This window comes from Patagioenas fasciata, chromosome 2, assembly GCF_037038585.1.
Source record: "Patagioenas fasciata isolate bPatFas1 chromosome 2, bPatFas1.hap1, whole genome shotgun sequence".
NCBI lineage: Eukaryota > Metazoa > Chordata > Aves > Columbiformes > Columbidae > Patagioenas > Patagioenas fasciata.
The window spans coordinates 3,819,793-3,841,894 of record NC_092521.1 but is presented as its reverse complement, the minus strand read 5'-3'; the positions used below and the strand labels follow the sequence as shown (position 1 = coordinate 3,841,894).

At 45.5% G+C, this 22,102-nt stretch overlaps 1 protein-coding gene across 14 annotated transcripts in view; it reads right to left on the bottom strand.

Moving 5' to 3' along the window:
• Positions 1-21,791, bottom strand: part of TSNARE1 (t-SNARE domain containing 1) — a 535,013-nt gene extending 513,222 nt beyond the window's left edge. For 13 of the 14 annotated variants that reach the window (XM_071803753.1, XM_071803759.1, XM_071803758.1 and 10 more), the window contains exon 1: positions 21,713-21,791. The gene's annotated coding sequence lies outside the window, so the exon portion shown is untranslated. Of the gene's footprint in view, positions 1-2,527; positions 2,550-21,712 lie in introns of those variants that run through there. The other variant, XM_071803749.1, reaches the window with a different exon arrangement.
• Between the last annotated feature and the right edge of the window lie 311 nt (positions 21,792-22,102).

The window sequence follows — 22,102 nt, the reverse complement described above, 5'->3', positions numbered from 1 at the left end:
GTGATGCCCAGTGAGATAGAGCAAATAATTCTCATTTTCTGAAATTTGTGATTTCACATAGCTGTCATTTCCCCCGCTTAGTGATTGCATATTTTATATTTGGCCTTAGCCAGTTAAGCAGGATCTGTCAGCATTTTTCCTACATTTCCTATAAAAAGAAAGTCCATGCAATTATAGGGATTGCAGAGCTAGAAGCAAATAACTGGGACAACCAAGCGGACCCAAAACTGCAAGAGGTCCCAGCCCAGAAGAGCAAAACCTTGGCGAGGATGGTGTAACACAAAGCTGCACAGAGGACTCAGCCAATCTGTTATAAAGTAAAGTTAGTAGAAGATGGAAAAATTCATTATGACATTTTTTATAATTTATTTTGAACTAAAAATACATAGAGAGAGGAAAAATTAAATTATGACTTTTGGGAAGATGATTCATACAAGAGTGCATGTGCACATGCTTGTGTATGAAGCAGTAGGCAGAAATAACAAATCTATACATACAGATATACAACTGCATATTTTAGAACATCATCCATAAAGAACTGATAACTCTGGAGACTCTAGTTAATGATGTAATAAACTCATTTCCCCACACACACTGTAACAACTGATTTTTTTTTTTATCCCAAATTTGGAAATTAATGCTTCCAGAGGAATTTAACATGCTTTTGATGCAGTTTATTATGCTTTAATAAAAAATAAAATAGAAAACCAGAAAAAGAATGGCTTAGGCAATCAGGCAGAACCACTTTTCCACTGTGTAATGTTAAGGATGTAGAAGTATTACTCTCTTTTTACAATAATTTTTCCTCAAAGAAAGTGTTTCAATCAAACTGCTGAAAACTTGGGCTGGTTGGTTTGTTTTAAGCAGGACTCAGCCTTCCAGACTTGTCACCAAAGCCTTCGCATCCCTCCTTGTGATGGGATCGTAAGGAAAGCCAAATGACATGAGATGACACTAGAGGTGGAGAGAACAGCAAAGGACACCGAAGGAGCCCCTGCCTTGAGTTTTCATACCCTCAGAAAAACCACACAATTACCTTTTCCCCTTCTTTGATGAGAACAATGAACTTCAACACCCTCAAGAGCCAACCACAGAAGCTCCAACACACAAAAACCCCAAATCATTAAGAGCCTTTAAGTTAAAGTACAATACCCAGAGATGGCTTTTGAACACAGAGTAAAAACATAAGATGATTAAGTTTTAAGATATTGCTCAGCAACACCTTGTCATGCTACATCACACAACAGGAAAGGCGGTTGGAGCATGGAGAGTGTTGGTCTCTTTTGCCAAGTCATAAAACAAGAGGAAATGGCCTCAAGTTGTGCCAGGGGAGGTTTAGATTGGATATTAGGGTAAAATTCTTCACCAAAATGTTTGTCAGGCATTGGAACAGGCTGCCCAGGGAAGTGGTGGAGTCACCATCCCTGGAGGGGTTTAAAAAGCATTTAGACAAGGTTCTTAGGGACATGGTTTAGTGCTAGACCTAGGTTATGTTATGGTTGGACTCGATGATCCTGAGGGTCTCTTCCAACCAAAATGATTCAATTATTCTATGATTTCTTCCTTGTTAGTTCTTCAGCCAAAGGTCAAAATTCATTTTCCCAAGACGCAAGCCTTCCTATGGAGAGCAATGAAATTCCCACATCCAGCTACCTCAGGAATAATCTATCCTGGAGACCTTCCAAACATCAAGACATGCTGCAGGTTCTCAAGGAGCAGCCTTCCCTTTTCATAATCACTGCACAGCGACAAACGAAACACCTACACTGCCACCACAAAGATTCCTTGTACAAACTATATTTCTACTGTAACACATCTAAGGAGGCATAGGTAAGTGTCACCATCCCTGCAGGTGTTTAAAAAGTGTTTAGACAAGGTTCTTAGGGACATGGTTTAGTGCTAGAGTTAGGTTAGATCATCATTAGACTCCATGATCCTGAGGGTGTCTTCCAACCATAATGATTCTATGATTCTATGATATGAAGTACCACCATCTACTGGTTCACATCTACAGATCAGCAACTAAACATGAAGTCTATGCATCAACAGTCCTGGAAGTGTTTTGTACATTTGTTTGTTTCTTCCTTGAGGTTTTGTGAGTTTGGTTTGTTTTTTTTTTCTCAAACTATTAGAAAAACATGAAAGCAGAGGTAAGTCCTTGGTACACAGCTAAAATACGCACCAACCTGCTCTAGCGTTGCGACTTTGCCCTTCTTTGATGCACGACACATCTCACAGTGTTCAGAGGTCCCAGCAAAGAGAATCCCTCCAACCCCACCATCATATACCCAGCAAAGTCACCCCTTGACCACCTTATTGCTTTCCATCTGCCACCAAGTGCCCATAATTAATAAAAAGAGCAAAACTGATCAAGCTACAGAGAGCAATGTTGGCAGCTGTGGTTAACTATTTTAATCTGATTGGTCACTCCTTCCATCTGGTAAAAAAAAAATCCTAATATTTGCATGATTTAGTGCAACTCAAGGTGGGGGAATGAAATTGGAAATCTTGTCTCTAGCAATCTCACATGGAATCATCTTGCTCCAGATGAAAACAGTATTGTTTGTCCAGCACTGAAATCTCGGGATGCTCACGGCTCCTAAGGTAAGAGTTTCGATCACCTTCATGTAGCCTTGGGTCGAGTGTTTTTAAACTGCCTCTAACAAACAAAAAATCAGTAAATACTTTAATTTTTCAGAACAAGTGAAGCCACAAAGCAGGGATTCAGGTCAAGCACAGAAACCTGGTGGCCCAGTTTTACAGAAATATCATTATGTCCACCTCTCAGACCACCCAACCATCACGTGGTGCCTGGTACATGCAGTCCTGGAATGATGAAAACCAATATTGAAATTATGGACGTGCACTTTGTCACGCATGTGACTTCTTCCCGACCCATCTTCTTCTTATCTCATCCTCCCACCCTTCCCATCCCACGGATCTATCTGGTTTCTTCTGCAACTCCATCTTATCAGGCAGTTTCTCCATATCAGAGCCTCTCCCGTGTTGGACACCACAAAGGAACCCAAGAGGAACATGATCTTTGGTTGGCAGCCATAGGAACAACCCCGTTATAGGGAGGAATTAATAGCAATTCTACCTACCTGCGGGATTTTGTGGCGTTTTTTAAGCCATTGTGTATATAACTTACATGATGTCAGTACACGAATATCATTCTAAAGATCTAGAACGTAAGAGGTGGGCTTTCCTCGTTTCTATGGTTATAAGCAATTTTAATGACCAACCTAAATAAAAAAGCTGGAAGAGAGAGAAAGTAGGAAGGAGTGAGGTAGGCGTTTAATTTTGATTGACAAGAACTAGCATAACTAGTTAAGATCTGTCAAATGCCTGCTGAGGATCACAAATCCTCAGCATATTGTATGGCAGATAAAATTAGTCTAAATGCACAGTTTTACAAAAATGTTTCTTACCCGGCAAGATTGGAGTTTACCATTTCAGTTTCCCCACATAAAGCAGCTGATAACTACCAAAGAAGTCAAGGTAGGGACAGAAAAAATACATAGATTTTATTATTTGTGAGATTTTCCAATGTTAACATGCTTCAATGTCTTAACTTTTCTCCCTGATCAAAATTATCTTTATATATCTACTTATATACACACATACATATATATATATAAAAGGACAGAATTCCCAAGAGTGTTAACTACGACAACAAACTAATTGAAAGGTATTATCAATGACATCACTTTGGAACACATCTGCATCACATTAAATGGTGAATAAACACAGAGTAAGGAGATGATTCCTGCATTAAAGACCTTAAAATCAGAAATGAAATGGAGAAAGGGTTGAACATGCCCTGTTTCCCCAAAAATATGACAGCGTCTTATATCAATTTTTGCTCCAGAACTTATTACTTTTTTACATGTATAGCTGCCTGGGCATGATTTAAATTGATTTTTTGAATGAACTGTAACTAGGGTTTATTTTTTGCAGTAGGGCTTATATTTTGAGCATCCTCAAAAATCCTGGAAAATCATGCTAGGGCTTATTTTCGGGTTAGGTCCTATTTTCCAGGAAACAGGGTAGATTGGATGGGAAACATCAAGAAATGCAGAGACAATCTGGAGGGACAGTGACACCAGCATGATGATCAGCTGTGAGGTTCCCTGAAAATACCCCATTAAAAAAACAAGGGTTTGGGAAAATATGGAGCATCCCTGCAAATATTCATGGGTGATGTCATCAAGAGGGAAGAAGAATGGAACAACAGGGACTTGGACCATTTCAGAGTCAGGAATAGAGATTGATGACCTTGGAAGGGAAGAATCAGCATCTCAACGAGGCATAAGGCAGCACAAGAAGGGTTCTGGAAGACAGAACCAGCAGCTTGTGTTTAATGACACAGAAATGCGGGATGGAGCAAAGGACAGGCACAAAGAAGGTTCAAGAGGTGCGTGAACCAAGAGACAGTAGCCTTGGGGAGAAGGACTTGGGGACAATGGTGGATGAAAGATTGGGCATGAGCCGGCAATGTGTGCTTGCAGCCCAGAAGTCAATTGTATCCTGGGATGCATCACAAGGAGCGTGGGCAGCAGGTCAGGGAGGTGATTCTGCCCCTCAGCTTCGCTCTGGTGAGACCCCCCTGCAGTGCTGGTCCAGCTCTGGGTCCTCAGCACAGGACACACATGGACCTGCTGGAGAGGGGCCAGAGGACCCACAGAAATGATCTGAGGCTGGAACAGCTCTGCTGGGTGGACAGGCTGAGAGAGTTGGGGTGTTCACCTGGAGAAGGAATGCTCCTGGGAGGAAAGGGGCCTGTGAGAAAGATGGGGACAGACTTTTCAGCAGGATCTGTTGTGATAGGAGACGGGGTGATGGTTTTAAACTAAAGGAGGGGAGATTCAGGCCAGACATGAGGAAGAAATTCTTCACTGTGAGGGCGGTGAAACCCTGTCCCAGGTTGGCCAGAGAGGTGGTGGATGCTCCATCCCTGGAGACGTCCCAGGACAGGCTGGACGGGGCTCTGAGCAACCTGATTTGGGTGAAGATGTCCCCGTTCACGGCACGGGTGGCACTGGATGAGCTTTGAAGGTCCCTTCCAACCCAAACTATTCTATGATAAACTAGGAAGATGTTCTTTTATTCACTCATCATGGTCAAGATGCAAACAGGACACTGTGATCTTCAGTGGGCTAAACACTCATGAGAACGCTTTATAGATCACCCCTTTCTGAGTTCCTATGTACTTTCTTTCAGTGTTTTAGACCGCTCTGCTATTTTATTTAATGTAATTTGTCTTTTAAGGAGGGAAAAAACAGGCAAGAGAGGACAGGGTTATGAAGGAGGGGAGTCAACAGATCCTGAGATGACTGCCAACAAGATCTGCATTTAAGCCCTGCATTTCTGGCAGAGAACATCCTCAGAATTTGATATTTAAAAGTCTTATGGTGTTAGAATGTATAATTACAGTAAAAGGACACAAGTGAACTAAGAGCTGATCAACACAAACTTGTGTCAAAGTCAGCAGAACGTGTTCTCACAGTCTCATCCACCTGGTTCTTCTATGCTACATTGAAAGAAAGAAAAATTAGCCACCAACTGTTTTTATTTCGACTGAAGAGCATCTCTCTCCAGCCTCTAAAATGTACAGATTGGTTCCACACTCAGAGCTAAGAAACTCCAAATCCCAAACAAAACTCAGAACTCACAAACTGCCTCATTTACTGCTGGTTTCCAATCCTACAGCAACATATTTATTGTGATGCAAACTTTTATTTCCCCTCAAAATGCCCAGTCTTCACAGTGTAAGAATAATGGAAACACATACAAATTATTATTTCTTGAAGAACCACAGTCCTCGTTCCTCTAGAATTAGAGTAAATGGAAGGATTCAAATCCACCTTCCAGTTGACCACTTTATTGGGGCAAATCCACCGAACACTGTCTCTTAAAGTTCTCGATTTATAAGTAATTAAACCAAAGATCTATGAAATCTATTCATTTAGCGGCTATACCCTAAACAAACACAGTAGCACTCACACACTAAATTACCTCTTTATAGCAGTATCTCTAAAGTCATTATACAGAATTTGGTTGAATTGGGCACAGATTATTCAAATTCAACTAAAAAATTTCAAGTCAGCTCTTAAATAGTCAAGTAAGACCTCCAAAGTGCTAACATCAGTGTGGTATAGAACGAGGAAAACCAAACTCCAGGGTGTTTTCTCCCACTACTCCATTGGGCACATTGGTTTCACTCAAGTCCAACCACGGCCCATGATGATTTGATGGGCTGTACGAGTTCAATGCACACCTCAGCTCAGATTAAGACCCTCAGAAATCACATGTGACAGAGAAAGGCATTGCAAGTGCAATCTTCCAGCCTTCCTATCCAATGGCAGAGGATGCTGTACTGGTCCACAAGCAAAAACATTTGGTCAGTTTTGTCCAGGAAAAATCTACTGAATTAAGCCCACCACCAGCACACAGGAAATCTCAATAACTGTGGTTTCAACTTACTATCTAATTACGGGGATGTGTGCGAGAGGAGGGAAAGAACTTGAGCTCTTGTCAATGTTCAAGTCATCAAAGACATCTTAATGAGACAGAGAGACACCAGAAGTCAAATAAGGTTCAAAAGTAGGATCAAAGATACAACAGGAATATTAGGCAAGAGTGGGTAAGGGAAGAAGATAAGTTGGTGCAGAAGGTACCACCAAGAGGTTAAAACTCCCACCTGCTTTTCAGATCTCAAGTATTAAATAGGGCAACTTTTGTCCAGTGGTCCCATGGCATGTTAAAGCTTCTCTTGCTCTCCCTCAATGCTCCTTGTCCTTACTGAAGCAGGATGAATTCTCTACCTGCTCCAAAACCCATACAGCTGCTCAGCTGTAGCTGTTGGATACAACTGAGCTTGGGGTCGGAAAGAAGGAGAAATGGTACCTCTACCTTGTAGCGATGGACACAGGACCAGCTTGGATAGCCACAGATCAAGAACCATCAAACCACTGCTTTGATTCTCCTTATTTACTGCTTTTCCTTCACAGTAGTACCACTCAGTAACCAGGAAAATAAAACCAGAAACAAAGGAGTAATTCATATTTTATGCAATTTCTTATTGCAAGGTTTCAAACAGCCAAGCCACCTCTTGCCAAGTTGAACATAAAAGTCAAAGCAGCACTGACTCAGCTGGCACAAGCTCATTTATTACCAGATAACACTTCCACGTCTCCCAAACCAACTCTGCAGCCATCAGAGCCACCTCTTCCCTGGATGGTACCCAGGAATCCCTTGCCAATGAAACCCAACTGGATTTATCGCTTCTGCAACCCTGAAAATTCAAGTTACAGAGGTGACGTTATGTTTTCATTTTGCCAGTGCTAATCTAATACCTTTTTAAAGGTGGACACGTTTCACCCTGTTGGCTTCCAACACCGAATTACCAGCTCTGCTACACTTTAGAATAACTGAGACGAGCGTGCCCTCTGGGCAAAATCCCTTGCTGTAATCTTTATTCAAAACACACAGCTCCGGAGCCTTGCGCGCGTTGCCAAAAATCGCCTTGAGGTTTGCTCTTAAGGCGGCAATTTGCATATCAACATTTTGCTGCAAAGCTTACCCAATGTCCCCGCTATTATTTTAATACTCAACTGTGGGCGGCCCCCCGAGCGGCACAGAGAAGCACAAGCTAAAAATACTCTTGCTTTCCTCATCGGCTCCACACATGACCATGGTTAACGCCGGCTCGGATGCAAAACCAGGAGCGGCGGCATCCATCTACCTCTCGAGGAGGATGCACAAGCTCCTAAGTGCTCAAAAAATGTGCTAAGAAGCAGAAAAGTACATCTGCATGGGTGGAGGAAGGATGCACACAGCAGCTGGAGGAGGAAGACCATGGAAAAAGATGTTTTTGCAGGCAAGGAAAGCAGGAGAGGCTTATCCAAGGGTGATATATACTTGGGAAAACACATTAAGAGGTAATAAAGCAGGCGAGGGAGGCATCGCCCAGGACATGAATTTAAGATGATGTTGAACAGAAGAAGGGAAAGAAACCTCGTGCACGGAATAGGAGTGGTCCCAACGAAGGCGAGCACAGCCTGATTCATGCCCCAGATGGGAGATCCTGGTCCCACTGGCAACATCACATTGATGAAAGCACACAAAAAAAACATGGATTGCAGGTTTTTCTGTGTCCTCCTCCCCTTCGCCCAGCAAACCCTGGTCTCAGAGGTTGTAATTATTTTTGGCAAGGTGTAAGCGGATCCAGGAAATGAAACCGAAAAACAAGAGTTATTTACGAGATGCAATGCAGGGAGTCAGCATTGGAGAGCAGCTACCAAATCAGCAAGTGCAAGGTCACCCTTGACTGCTTAGGAGAGCAGCTTTGCAAAGTGGTGTGGAGCCAGCCAGGCAAAATAACCAGCCTTGGTCTGCCCAGGAAGGCGAGTAATGGAAATGGGGCACGACGAACCAGCAGAAAACATTGCCTCATTCAACTGCAAGAGCTTTATCATGGGGCTGGTAGGCTTTGAGATGACATCCATCAAAAAGACATCCATCAAGAAAACGTTCATCAAGAAAACGTTCATCAGGAAGACGTCCATCAAGTGGATGTCCATCAAGCCCTTAACTGACCATGACAACTACTGGCCTCTCTGGACAATGAGAGAGAAGCAAAAAGGACATCAAGTCCTTAAGTCTTCCGCCACCAAAGCTGGTGTAGAGCGAGGCAGCCAAGGGGCTCCATCTGCATGTAAAAGACTAGTGAAGGCCACTCATGGCCTTACTCTGAAGACCATTGCCTGTTTCCAAGGAGTTAGATTATTGTCTCAACCCAGGAAGCACCACAGATTTTGAAAAGTAATTTGCTTGCAAAGAGCAAAGCTTAATATTCTCACTCTGCTTTCCACCAGAGAGAAAAGCAGCTAAAGTTGAACCCTCCCAGAAAGAGAATATTCCACCCCAATGAAGGTGAAGAAGCCAGCAGCATCTCAAGCCCGTGAAGCAAACACTGAGGAAAATACAAAAGCTCCTTCTGGTTTTATTAGAATCCAAAGGAAAAGGCATGGTCAAAGCCAGGAGATGCAGGTAGGCAGGAGGTGAGTGTCCTGGAGACAGAAGAACTCCGGGTTGCTTTCTGCCCACTCTGTATTCTACGTTCAAAGCCTTGCAAACAGCACCAATACCCACAGCCCTGTTTCCAAGTACAAGATAATAACCAATTATAATTAACTCTTTAAAGTATGACAAACACAATGCATTAGGAAAGGAATTGGATGAAGAGAGAAGAGCAAGACTGTAGACCTGAGAGCCCATGAGACATCTCTGTACGTGAAAGGAAACAAAGGTATGTCTGAATAATGTGGAAAGGAAGGCGGGGAGGAAAAGGGAGAGGGAGAGAAGAGGAAGAGGAAGAGGAAGAGGAAGGGGAAAGGGAAGGGGAAAGGGAAGGGGAAGGGGAAGGGGAAGGGGAAGGGGAAGGGGAAGGGGAAGGGGAAGAGGAAGAGGAAGAGGAAGAGGAAGAGGAAGAGGAAGAGGAGGAGGAGGAGGAAAAGGGGGAAAGGGGAAAGGGGAAAGGGGAAAGGGGAAAAGGGAAAGGGGAAAGGGGAAAGGGGAAAGGAGAAAAGGGGAAGGGGAAGGGGAAGGGGAAGGGGAAGGGGAAGGGGAAGGGGAAGGGAAAGGGAAAAAAAATTGAAAAATAACCAGACCTTCACTTCCATGCACAAAGAAGAGGATCTTTGCAATTAAACCAGAATGGAAATTTTTTCCATTGCCTCATGGTTGGGGCAAAGCAGAAGAAACCCATCTGCTCGAAGCTCTAAAGATGATAATCAGGAAAATATCTGTAGTGAGATTGTCAATCTACCTTTCAAATTCAAAGGCGAGTCAGTCACTGCATCCTGTTTTACTGTAATATTCCAGCACTGTTTCCACCACTTGCTGAGATGCACCTCCAAGGGACTACTTTGGCACTTGGCTGGGACACCAACACATTACATTTTTAGAAAAATATCCTATGAAAACTTCCCTGTGGCGCATGACCAAGACCTCAGAGGTCTTTGGAAAGCAAGCATCCAGCTATTACCTAAACCAGAAGTGCCAAAAAGCTTAGGGCAGCATTTCTGGCGCTTCGACACCCACATTTTACCACCTACTTCCATCTTCAGGCACTTGCAGTTAATGGAAGCTGAAGGTCTTTGACACTGAGAAACTGAGCCACTAACAGTGGCCTTAAAACAACTTTAAGAATCATCATTTTAACCTTTTTATTTTCCCTATTTATCATTAGTAAAAGTAGTCCTAGTGAAATGACTTGATTTTTCACTATCGGTACAAATCTGGATTGCTTTGCAACCCATAAAGCAAACAAAAACATATGCACTATTATTATATTTATATGTGAAATTTCTACATATGCCCTTGTACACTATATTATAGAAATTAATTGTTATTTAACAATATATATATAGATAATTATAAGTTTAATTTCTCATACTTTTTCACTGAGCATCCTCTCCTGATCACAACCTGCAGCAGAATATTTGATGGGACTGACATTAATGTCCCTTCAGCAACAGTAATTCGGGTAAGAGAGCAGCTGAAGATACATCAGGCAGACAACAGAAGACATCACAGAATCACAGAATCACAGAATCACAGAATCACAGAATCGACTGGGTTGGAAAAGACCTCAGAGATCATTAAGTCCAACCCTTGGTCCAACTCCAGTCCATTTACTAGATCACGGCACTAAGTGCCATGTCCAATCTCAGTTTAAAAACCTCCAGGGCCAGTGAGTCCAGCACCTCCCTGGGCAGCCATTCTAATGCCTGATCACTCTCTCTGCAAAGAATTGCTTGCTAATCTCCAGCCTCAATTTCTCCTGGCAGAGTTGAAGCCCATGCCCCCTTGTCCTATTGCTGACTGCCTGGGAGAAGAGCCCAATCCCCACCTGGCTAGAACTGCCCTTCAGGTAGCTCTAGAGAGTGCTGAGCTCACCTCTAAGCCTCTTCTTCTCCAGACTGAACAAGCCCAGCTCCCTCAGCCTCTCCCCATAGGGCTTGTGTTTGAGTCCCTTCCCCAGTCTTGTTGCTCTTCTCTGGACCCGCTCCAGCACTTCAATCTCTTTCCTGAGCTGAGGGGCCCAGAACTGAACACAATACTCCAGGTGTGGCCTCCCCAATGCAGAGTACAGGGGAAGGATCACTTCCCTTGTCCTGCTGACCATACTATTTTTGATACAGGACAGGATACCACCGGCCTTCTTGGCCACCTGGGCACACTGTTGGCTCATGTTGAGCTTCCTGTCCATTAGTCCCCTCAGGTCCTTTTCTGCCTGACTGCTCTCCAGCCACTCTGTGCCCAGCCTGCAGCGCTGCAGGGGGTTGTTGTGGTCAAAGAGCAGGACCCGGCACTTGGCCTTGTTGAACATTTGGGAACGATAAATCACATCTCAATCTACTTAGCATTATGTGTCAAGTTGTATAAATTAGGTATTTTAGAAATTAGGAGGTTGTCGTGAGAGTCTAGAAAGCTAATAGTGTTACAAGGCATCATAAATCAATTGTTTTATGGGGGGAAAATAGTAAAAAGCTGCATTAAGGTTTGGCTCTTGCTTCACTTTGCAAGAAGATCTCAAGATCAAGAAGATGCTCAAGATCTGAAGCTCCCAACAGGAGGATGAAGCTACATGGAAGATGATAAAAAAATGACAGATTGATCTATGCCTTAATGCACAGCACCCACTCTCATACAGCCCCATGATTTATTTGTTTTTAATTAGAAAATGCAGCTTATTTGAGTTAACTTCAAGTTGTTGGAGGAATTTCCAAAAATTAAAAAAAAGACCTCTAATTCATAAAGATCCCACAGCAAATAGAAGAGACAAGGAGGGACTTTTGGTCACCGGTGGGATGTTGAACCGGTGTTATAAGCAAATTATTTAATAACGCAATCAAAAAATCAAATCCCTTTGAAAAATATATCAAGCCCACATGTTGGAAAGGGGACACTTCGACAGAAACAATGGCAAAATGACACAAACTCAAGGGATCACTCCCGTTTAGAGGCAGATGAAGCATAATAAATAGCACACGAAGAAAATACACAGTGTTTAGATGTCATATTAAACAAGGCATTACCCAGCAAGTCAGCACAGTTCCTGCAGCCTCATCGACCTTCCTCATCATCAAAAAGATGCATGACAACATGTTTTGCTCCCTTCTCCAAAATTAGAAGTCAGAGGATAATGAACATCTCCAGGCCTGGACATGGGATGCTGTGAAGCATTTGCTAATAATTCAGCTCAAATACAATTGCAATTACCTAGCTAGTTGCAATCACTGCTCCTGTTTCTTTTTTTAGCCACTAATATGTTTTGCAAACAAATTATTTGCCTTAAAAATTGCAATACTGGTCACAAGACCTATGGGGAGAGGCTGAGGGAGCTGGGGTTGTTTAGTCTGGAGAAGAGGAGGCTTAGAGGTGAGCTCAGCACTCTCTAGAACTACCTGAAGGGCAGTTCTAGACAGGTGGGGATTGGGCTCTTTTCCCAGGCAGTCAGCAATAGGACAAGGGGGCATGGGCTTCAACTCTGCCAGGGGAAATTTAAGCTGGCTATTAGAAAGCAATTCTTTGCAGAGAGAGTGGTCAGGCATTAGAATGGCTGCCCAGGGAGGTGCTGGACTCACCGGCCCTGGAGGTTTTTAAACTGAGATTGGCCATGGCACTTAGTGCCATGATTTGGTCAATGGACTGAAGTTGGACCAAGGGTTGGACTTGATGATCTCTGAGGTCTTTTCCAACCCAGTCGATTCTGTCATTCTGTGATCTAACCAAGGACTAAATTTGAGGGAGAAATTTTTATGAGAAGCAGCATTTTTTGCACAGAAAACTCAGACTGGACTTACCCTACAGTTATTTTTGCCTAAAACATTGCACAGCTCACAAACCTGGTGAGACGTCACTCAACTTTTCCCAAACTTCAAAAACCAAAATTTAATAGAAAGGATTTTTATCCCCTAAGACACCTCAGAATTGGGGCACACGAGCCGCACAGCGAGCGCTAGCACACCTAGACTATGCTCACAGTCATGAGATATCACATGGGGGTTAATAAATAAGGGAATTTCAGGGGAAAATAGAAAAATTAAGAAAAATAGCATTCATGGCTGTATACGCCTCCATCACACAGCTCCTGAGCTATGTTCTCAAATGGGATTTTTTACAAAGCAGCCATTAATAGCAAGTTGGGGAGTTCCCTTGTGTCATATTTGAGTCTCACCCAGCAAAGAAATGGGTTAATTGAAAAATTTGGGTTGCAACACTTCCAAATTTGCCTGGTTTTCACATGGAGAAAAATGAAGGAGGCGCTTCCCTCCTCCACACAGGAGCATCGCAAGATTAATTATAAACTGAAAAAAAAAAAGCCAAATCTTGAGCAACGAATATCATCTAAGTCCCTGATGGAAGAAAATGTTTTATTTTATGGAAATAAGGACTGTGACACAACAGGGTTGGAATAAAATTCTATGGCATGGCTCTTTCCTACACTCTGCCCTTGTGGCCAGGAAGGTCAATGGCATCCTGGGGTGTATCAGAAGGGGGGTGGTTAGTAGGTCGAGAGAGGTTCTCCTTCCCCTCTACTCTGCCCTGGTGAGACGACGTCTGGAATATTGTGTCCAGTTCTGGGCCTTTCAGCTCCAGAAGGACAGGGAATTGCTGGAGAGAGTCCAGCGCAGGGTAACAAAGATGCTGAAGGGAGTGGAGCATCTCCCGTGTGAGGAAAGGCTGAGGGAGCTGGGGCTCTGGAGCTGGAGAAGAGGAGACTGAGGGGTGACCTCATTAATGTTTACAAATATATAAAGGGTGAGTGTCCGGAGGATGGAGCCAGGCTCTCCTCGGTGACAACCAATGATAGGACAAGCGGAAATGGGTACAAACTGGAACACAAGAGGTTCCACTTAAATTTGAGAAGAAACTTCTTCTCAGTGAGGGTGACAGAACACTGAACCAGGCTGCCCAGGGAGGTTGTGGAGTCTCCTTCTCTGCAGACATTCAAACCCGCCTGGACACCTTCCTGTGTAACCTCATCTGGGTGTTCCTCCTCTGGCAGGGGGATTAGATTGGATGATCTTTTGAGGTCCCTTCCAATCCCTAACGTTCTGTGATTCTGTGATTCCTTTATTCCATGCACAAGATGATGGAGGGTCCTTGTCACGGAGGCACCCCGAAGTTAGTTTAAGGGACAACAAGGTCCACAACAACTTTTATTAAACCGGTGAGAAACAGGGGTTTAGCACTCCAAAAGTGACTTGAATACAGGTTCGGATATCAGTTGAGGAAAATTATTAAGGGGCAGCAACTAATAATTCAGGAGGTCCAGAGTGTGCATGCACGTGGCATCACCAAAAACAATGCCGGAGACACCCCTGAGTCCGGGAAGAGTCCACGCTTGCCTGAACATGGTGTGGGATTATTTTAAAGAGATACATGTACTCGTATTGAGTACGGAAAGTGTACCCTCGCGATTCTGCGAGGGTAAATTTATAATACACTCGCAACCCTGCGAGGGTTAATACAGCTGCAAATGTGCACGGAATATTACATGTGCTTATGTGGAAGCATGGGAGGAAAATACACCTGCGATTATGCGAGGATTAATTTTACACATGTTCGTATTGAGCACAGAAAGTACATGTGCAAATGTGCATGCAAAGCACAAATACATGTGCAAATGTGCACAGAAAGTAGATACACTCGCAATCCTGAGAGAAGTTTTACTCACACAAGTGGCGGCAAGGCAAGCGGAGTCTCCATCCTGGGGGGGCTCTCGGCAGCACCATCTCGCTCATGCTCCAGGAGATCCGCACCAAAGGGCAGAGTCTCAACGAGAGTCCCATTTTTTAGAGCCTGATCAGATCTGACTGTAGGCATTCCAGAAGCTTCTCTGCACCCCCACACTGGTTGTGGGGTGCCCCTGAAGCCTCCAAACATCCCCCACAGTGGCCGTGGGCACCCAGCGGCTCCCTGGTGCCTCAGCACTCCCTTCTCCTAACGGCCCTGGCCAGGGGGCTCTGGGGCCAAACAAAAGAAGCTGTCAGCCTCAAACAGCAGAGAGAGAGGGAGATGTGTCTACTCCTTCCATATAGAAGGAGGGAGGGGGAGAGAGGGGGTTTGCATTCTGCCACAGTCCTACAGGGGGAAAAAAGATACATGGCAAAGTTATTCAAGACTACAATCATAATAAATGTGTGCAGCGGGAGGAGGACAAATAACCTCAAAAAAAGAAAATCACGTTATTGCAACGTGTGGCTTCACAGTGATAGTGGAACAAGAAAAAAATAAACGCTACACAACGGAAAACAAAAACTATTTTTCAGTTATTTCACGCTTTTATTCAGGGAAGAGATAACAGAGATAGCAAAGAAATCGCAGTATAGCCCAAAACGGATCACCAATGCAATCTTCACTTTTTAATGGTTTTGCAAGCAAAACAGACATAGGGAAAAAAAAAAATCCACCCCGCCCCTTTTGATTTTAGTTAAATGATATTTTTTTTCCATCTTTAGAAATGCTGAAAAGCAGAGACGTGCCCATGCACTGTAACAAAGAGATGGCACCTGCCTACTGAATTTCCTGACTAGTGACACTACGAAGAAAAAGAAGAGTTTAAAATAGAAACCTCCCTGAAAGTGTTAAATCAGATTAATTTAACTCTTTTGCGTTATTTTAATCTTACGTACCATCATTTGCAAGGCAAGCAGAAATACAAGAGTAGGATTCTTATCTTGACTGTATTCCTTTGGAAACACAGTGTTTTATTAAAAAGCAAAAATAACCTTCCTGACAGCAAAAAGACACATGTTCCTTCACAGCAAGGTGGTAACACAAGCTTTATACGTAGCTTTCTGGGTATTCCACTCATAGAATCATAGGATAGTTTGGGTTGGAAAGGGACCATCAAAGATCATCTAGTCAAGCAACTGGCATGAGCTTCCCTCCATCCTTGCGATGTTTAACGCCACTGCTGGCAATGTCGACACAAGTTTGTGGTCAGATTTTATTTGCACATGTGAAAAAGTACGCTCAAAATTTCGAAAAAAATGCAATTTGAAGGGTTGATGATGCTGCTGGAGGACAAGTTCTGTAATATCGCACCAACAAACGCCAGCATGCAGGCACTTGGTGCTTCATTTTACACAAGTTAAGCTCATGCTTAAATATCTGGATGGAATTTAGACCGAATGGATCATGTCATGCGCAAATGCATCTGCTCTTGTGGTCAGGAAGACACAATCAGCCACATCCTGGGTGGAAGGACCAGTCATCCATCTATCCGTTCATCCACCCATCTGTCCATCCATCCATCCATCCATCCATCCATCCATCCATCCATCCATCCACCTACCCATCCTTCTATCCACCCACCCACCCATCCATCCATTCATTCACCCATCCATCCTTCTATCCACCCACCCACCCATCCTTCTGTCCATCCCTCCATCCATCTGTCAGGTCTCATGGGGATCAGACCTGGATTCAAAAGTCCTTTCCAGTCCAAGGAGCCTTTGTCCTGATGACAATGCCTCCAACCCTACATCAAACCCCCGTCAAACACACAAAGCCCTCAGGTATCACAGATTTACACGGTCTCCTGCAGCCCAAACAATCCTCAAAAGGTCCATACAAAGCCAAAAAAAGAGCCACCAACCCACCCCACTGCCCAAACCAACTCAGCTGTAGGAAGGAAGATAAAAAACATGGGAAAAGTAAATTAAGATTTTTTAAAACTTCTTTCCATTTTCATCCAGCAGAATGTGTTTATGGTACAAGCAGGGAATGAAAAGTAGTATTTTTATCTTGATATTATTTACCCTTTCACACTCACTATTTAAATACGCCTGAATTCACAGAACCAGCAGTACAAAATACCATTTGATATATATTTATAAGCAAAGGGAAGCACAGACTCAGTCATTTTCAGCTTGCCTACTTCTTTTTTTTTTTTTTAAATTAGATTTTAAGCGCTGTAATATCAACGTGCGAATTTATCAAGACACAGAAGTATTATTTTCCTCCTCCCTCAGTGCAGGCGTCTTGATGGGAAACCTGGTTCACATTGGAGAGTTGAGTGGTGAGGAGCAAAGGACAACAGGTTTAAACTAAATAAATAAAGAAATAAATATATAAACAAGCTGTGAGAAGAGGAATAAGGTTTCTGGTACAAGAGAGGATGGGAGTAAAAGACTTCAATATTAAAATCGCTGTTCTACCAGTCTCTGTAGTCAACCTCAGTTGAAGAATTTGCAGTTGTTGCCCAAGAGGGAACCGTGGACGCTGGGGAAAAAGCAGCAGCGTTAGCATTATACTGTGAAATTCCTTGAGACCTCTCTCTGTGATTTTTCAACGCTCTTGGGAATCTAGAAAGGTCCCAGAAGACTGGAAGCTGGCAAACGTTGTCCCAATCTACAAGAAGAGAAAGAGGGATGACCCCAGCAACTGCAGGCATGTCAGCCAGACTTCTGTCCCTGGCAAAATCACGGAGAAGATTGTTCTGGGAGTTATTGAAAAACATCTGAACAACAACATAGTCATTGGTCCCAGCCAGCACAGGTTCATGAGGGGAAAGTCTTGCCTGACAAACTTAATTTCGTTCTACAACAAGGTTAACCACATAGCTGACCAAGGGAAACCTGTGGACGTGATTTTTTGGACTTCAGCAAAGCCTTTGATACTGTATCTCACAGTAACATCCTGGACAAGATGTCTAGCATACAGCTGGGTAAAAACACAACACAGTGGGTGAGCAATTGGCTGACGGGCCAGGCTCAAAGGGTTCTAATAAACTGGCTTACGTTGGGCTGGTGATCAGTCACTAGCGGGTTCTGCAGGGATCCATCTTAGGACCAGTGCTCTTCAATATCTTTATAAATGACTTAGACTCAGGACTTGAGGGATTACTCAGTAAGTTTGCTGATGACACAAAACTGTGGGGAGCTGTTGACCGTCAGGCCTTGCAGAGGGATCTGGACAAATTGGAGAACTGGGAAATCACCATCCTCATGAAGTTCAACATGGGAAAGTGCTGGATTTTGTACCTGGGACACGGCAACCCTGGCTGTACATACAGACTGGGGGATGAGATGCTGGAAAGCAGCTCCGTGGAGAGGGATCTGGGGGTTCTGGTCGACGGCAAGTTGAACATGAGCCAACAGTGTCCCTGGTAGCCAAGAGGGACCCGTGTCTTGGTGCATCCAGCACAGCATCACCAGCCGGGCAAGGAGGGGATTGTCCCACTCTGCTCTGCACTGAGACAACCTCACCTGGAGCATTCACTGTGTTCATGGCTGGGGACACAGGATAAAAAAGATATTAAGTTACTGGAGAGTGTCCACAAGAGGCTACAAAGTTAGTGAAGGGTTTGGAGGTGAAGCCGTATGAGGAGTGGCTAAAGTCACTTGGTTTGAGGGGAGACATCATGGCAATCACAGCTTCCTTACAAGGGAAGGAGGGGCAGGCACCAAACTCTTCTGTTTAGTGACCAATGACAGAACCCGAGAGAATGGCAGGAAGATGTGCCAGGGGAGGTTTAGGTTGGACATTAGGAAAAGGTTCTTCACCCAGAGGGTGCTGGACACTGGAACAGGCTCCCCAGGGAGGTGTCACGGCCCCAGCCTGACGGTGTTCAAGAAGAGACCGGACAACGTCCTCAGACACACAGTGTGAACTGTGGTGTTGTCCTGTGCAGGGACAGGAGTTGTACTCGATATCCCTGTGGGTCCCTTCCAGCTCAGGAGATTGTACGATTCTACCAAATCCACATCAGCTGTGGCTGCAGCATTTTTTAAATTATGTTAATATGCACAAGCAAAACAGCAAGGCGGGAAGTCAGCCTGGAGATGAGATGAAAAATGATGTTGCAGATGAAGAAGATGGGAGAGCAGAAAGGCGTCAAGGGGCCAGAGAGCAGCTGGGCTGAGTCATCAGGGATTTAAAGACCTGAATCACCTGCACTGACTCCTAAACCAAGGTGATACAGAGACCAACAAGGCAGGACAGGGTGTTGTGTATTCACAGACTCATTCCAGAGGGAAATATCCCCCTGGAAAAAGGTATTTGAGCTGGATAAAACACAAACCTTATTGCTATTTTTAGTGAATGAAGAAGAAAGGGAAAAAGAACTCAGTTTAGTCCGGCCTTCCCAGTCCCAGCCCATGCACCACATAACTAGTAAAAATCGAGGATTTAGCATGATGAAGCAGGAATAGAAAAACTTAAATCCACCACCCACCCCACACACGTGTTATCCCTGGGTTTGCAAACAGACAGCCGCTTGTTCACGCAGCATTCCCAGACACGAGGACTCAGCTCCAGCTGCAAATGTCACAGAATATTTCAAATGCAAACAAGCAGAGGTCTTGTTGCGCGTATTCAGCGTGCTGGTTTTTGATATGTGCACAAAGACACCAAGCAGTTTGGTGGTAACATAGGATTTCGCCAGCAAAGTCCACTCCAGCACCAGGTGCTGCAGGTTAATTGCACCACACAGCTTGGGGGAGCTTTTATTAAAAGCTTCCAAAAAAACAAACATTCTGAAGTATAAAAGCAACAAACAAACAAAAACATATCCTCAAAATTAACCAAGGGCTGCTGCAGGTGCTTTATACATTTAAAAGTAGCTTTTATTTCCTCTCCTGTATTTTCCCACAAACATTTGCATGTTTGTCTCACTGACTTATTTGTGGCTAAACCTTCCTGGATTAGAAGTACAAAACTAAATAAATATATGCATTCAGAATAAATAAATAAATGCAATTCTACCCTATGTCAGGTTAAAACTGAGCCAAGACTTGATATTTAACTACAACACGGGTCATGGAGCAGTTGCCAACATTAGCATCGCAACGGAGGTCAACAGATCAATGTTTTGTGTCCCTTCTCGCTCACACCTCCGGGTATGGCCAGCCTTGCACAATTGCTCGTGCACACACAAACCCCATGCAAGGGCTGCCACAGTCCCCAGTTTGCAAAAACACAACCCTGTGCAAGGCCAGTCCTGCTCCCAGGCTGCAAATACAAACCTGTGTACAAGCCCTGTCCCTAAGGGATGCCCACAAGCCCCTGCACAGTGTAAGACCAGCCTCGTAGCTTTGTCCCTGCACACACACCATGTCCGAGGCCAGCCCTGTCCCCACGCTGCACATACAAACACTGTGCATGGTCAGCCCTGTTCTCAGGCTGCTCACATACCATGTGCATGTGGAGCCTTGTCCTCATACTGCACACACACCCTGTGCAAGGCCAGCCCTGTCCACATGTTGCACACACACCATATGCATGTAGAGCCTTGTCCACAGGTTGCTTAACCACCCCCGTGAAAGGCCAGCCCTGTTCCTAAACTGCACATACACACTCTGTGCATTTAGAGCCTTGTCCCCAAGCTGCACACACACCATGTGCATGTGGAGCATTGTCCACACACTGCACAAACCCTGTGCCAGGCCAGCCCTGTCTCCATGTTGCACACACACCATGTGCATGTAGAGCCTTGTCCGCAGGCTGCTTACACACCCTTGTGCAAAGGCCAGCCCTGTCCCCTAGCTGGACACAGACCACGTGCAAGGCCAGTCCTGTCCCCTAGTTGCACACAGATCATGTGAAAGGCCCTGTTCACAAGTTGCACACACACTTTTGTCAGGCCAGCCTTGTCCTTAAGCTGCACACACACATTCCTGTACCAGGCCAGTCCTGTCCCTATGTTGCACACCAACCATGTGCATGTAGAACCTTGTCTGCCAGTTGGTTACACACCCCTGTGCAAGGTCAGTCCTGTCCCTTAACTGCAAATACACACTCTGTGCATGGTCAGCCCTGTTCTCAGGCTGCTCACACACCATGTGCATGTAGAGCCTTTTCCGCACATTGCACAAAGAGGCTGTGGAAAGCCAGTCCTGTCCCCATGTTGCATACACACCACGTGCATGTAGAGCCCTGTCCCCATGTTGCACATACACCCTCTGTGGAAGGCCAGCCCTGTCCCCACTTTGCACACACACACACCACTGTGCAAGGCCAGCCTTGTCCCCGAGTTGTACATACAAACCCTGTGCAAGGCCAGCCCTGTCCCCACGTTGCACACGTGCACACCCCTGTGCAAGGCCAGTCCTGTCCCCATGTTGCACACACACTCTGCCAAGCCAGCCCTGTCCCCACATTGCACACACACACTCTCCTGTGCAAAGCCAGTCCTGTCCCCATGTTGCACACAAACCACGTGCATGTAGAGCCTTGGGCACCAGTCGCTTACACATCCCCGTGCCAGGCCAGCCTTGTCCCCAAGCTGCACATACAAACCCTGTGTAAGGCGAGCCCTGTCCCCAGGTTGCTCACATATCAGGTGCATGTAGAGCCTTGTCAGCAGGCTACACACACACACCCCCCTGTGCAAGGCCAGCCCTGTCCCTAAGCTGCACACTCACGACTTGTGCCAGGCCAGCCTTGTCCCTAAGCTGCACACACAGCCCCCTGCGCAAGGCCAGCCCTGTCCCCACGTTGCACACTCACACACGCGCACACCCACGCACGCACAAACCCCCTCTCTTTGCAGAACCAGCCCCGTTCCCACCTCTCCACGTCACACGCCCCCGCAAGCCGGGTCGCCCCCCGTGTCACCCCCCGTGTGACACCCGAAGGGGCGGGGAAAAGTCCGGCACGCGCCGCCGCCGCCGCCGCGCGCGCCCCTCACCTGCCGCCGCGCGCCCGTCCCCGCGAGGCCGCCCCGCCCCGCCGGCACCCAAACATCACGTGACTGCGGCCACCAATACGCGGAAGGAACGACACGAGGAAGGCGGGCACGCTCTGCGGCCACGCCCACCGCCCCTCAGCGCTCCCCCCTCAGGGCGCCGCCGGGCGCGGCTGCCGGAGGGGTCGTTCTGCTTCTGCCCCTGCCCGAGGGGTGGCCCCCACCCCCCTCCTCCCTCCCGACCCTCCGTGGGGACCTGCCAAGTCCCCGCCTTCCCCCTGCAGTCGCGTTCCCCTCCTCTTCACGGCGAGCTTTCCCTCCTCGAGGTCCTCTCGTTTCACCCCCCCGCCTCCACGGGCTCCGTGTTGCTCCCTGGGGATCCCCCTGTGCAGT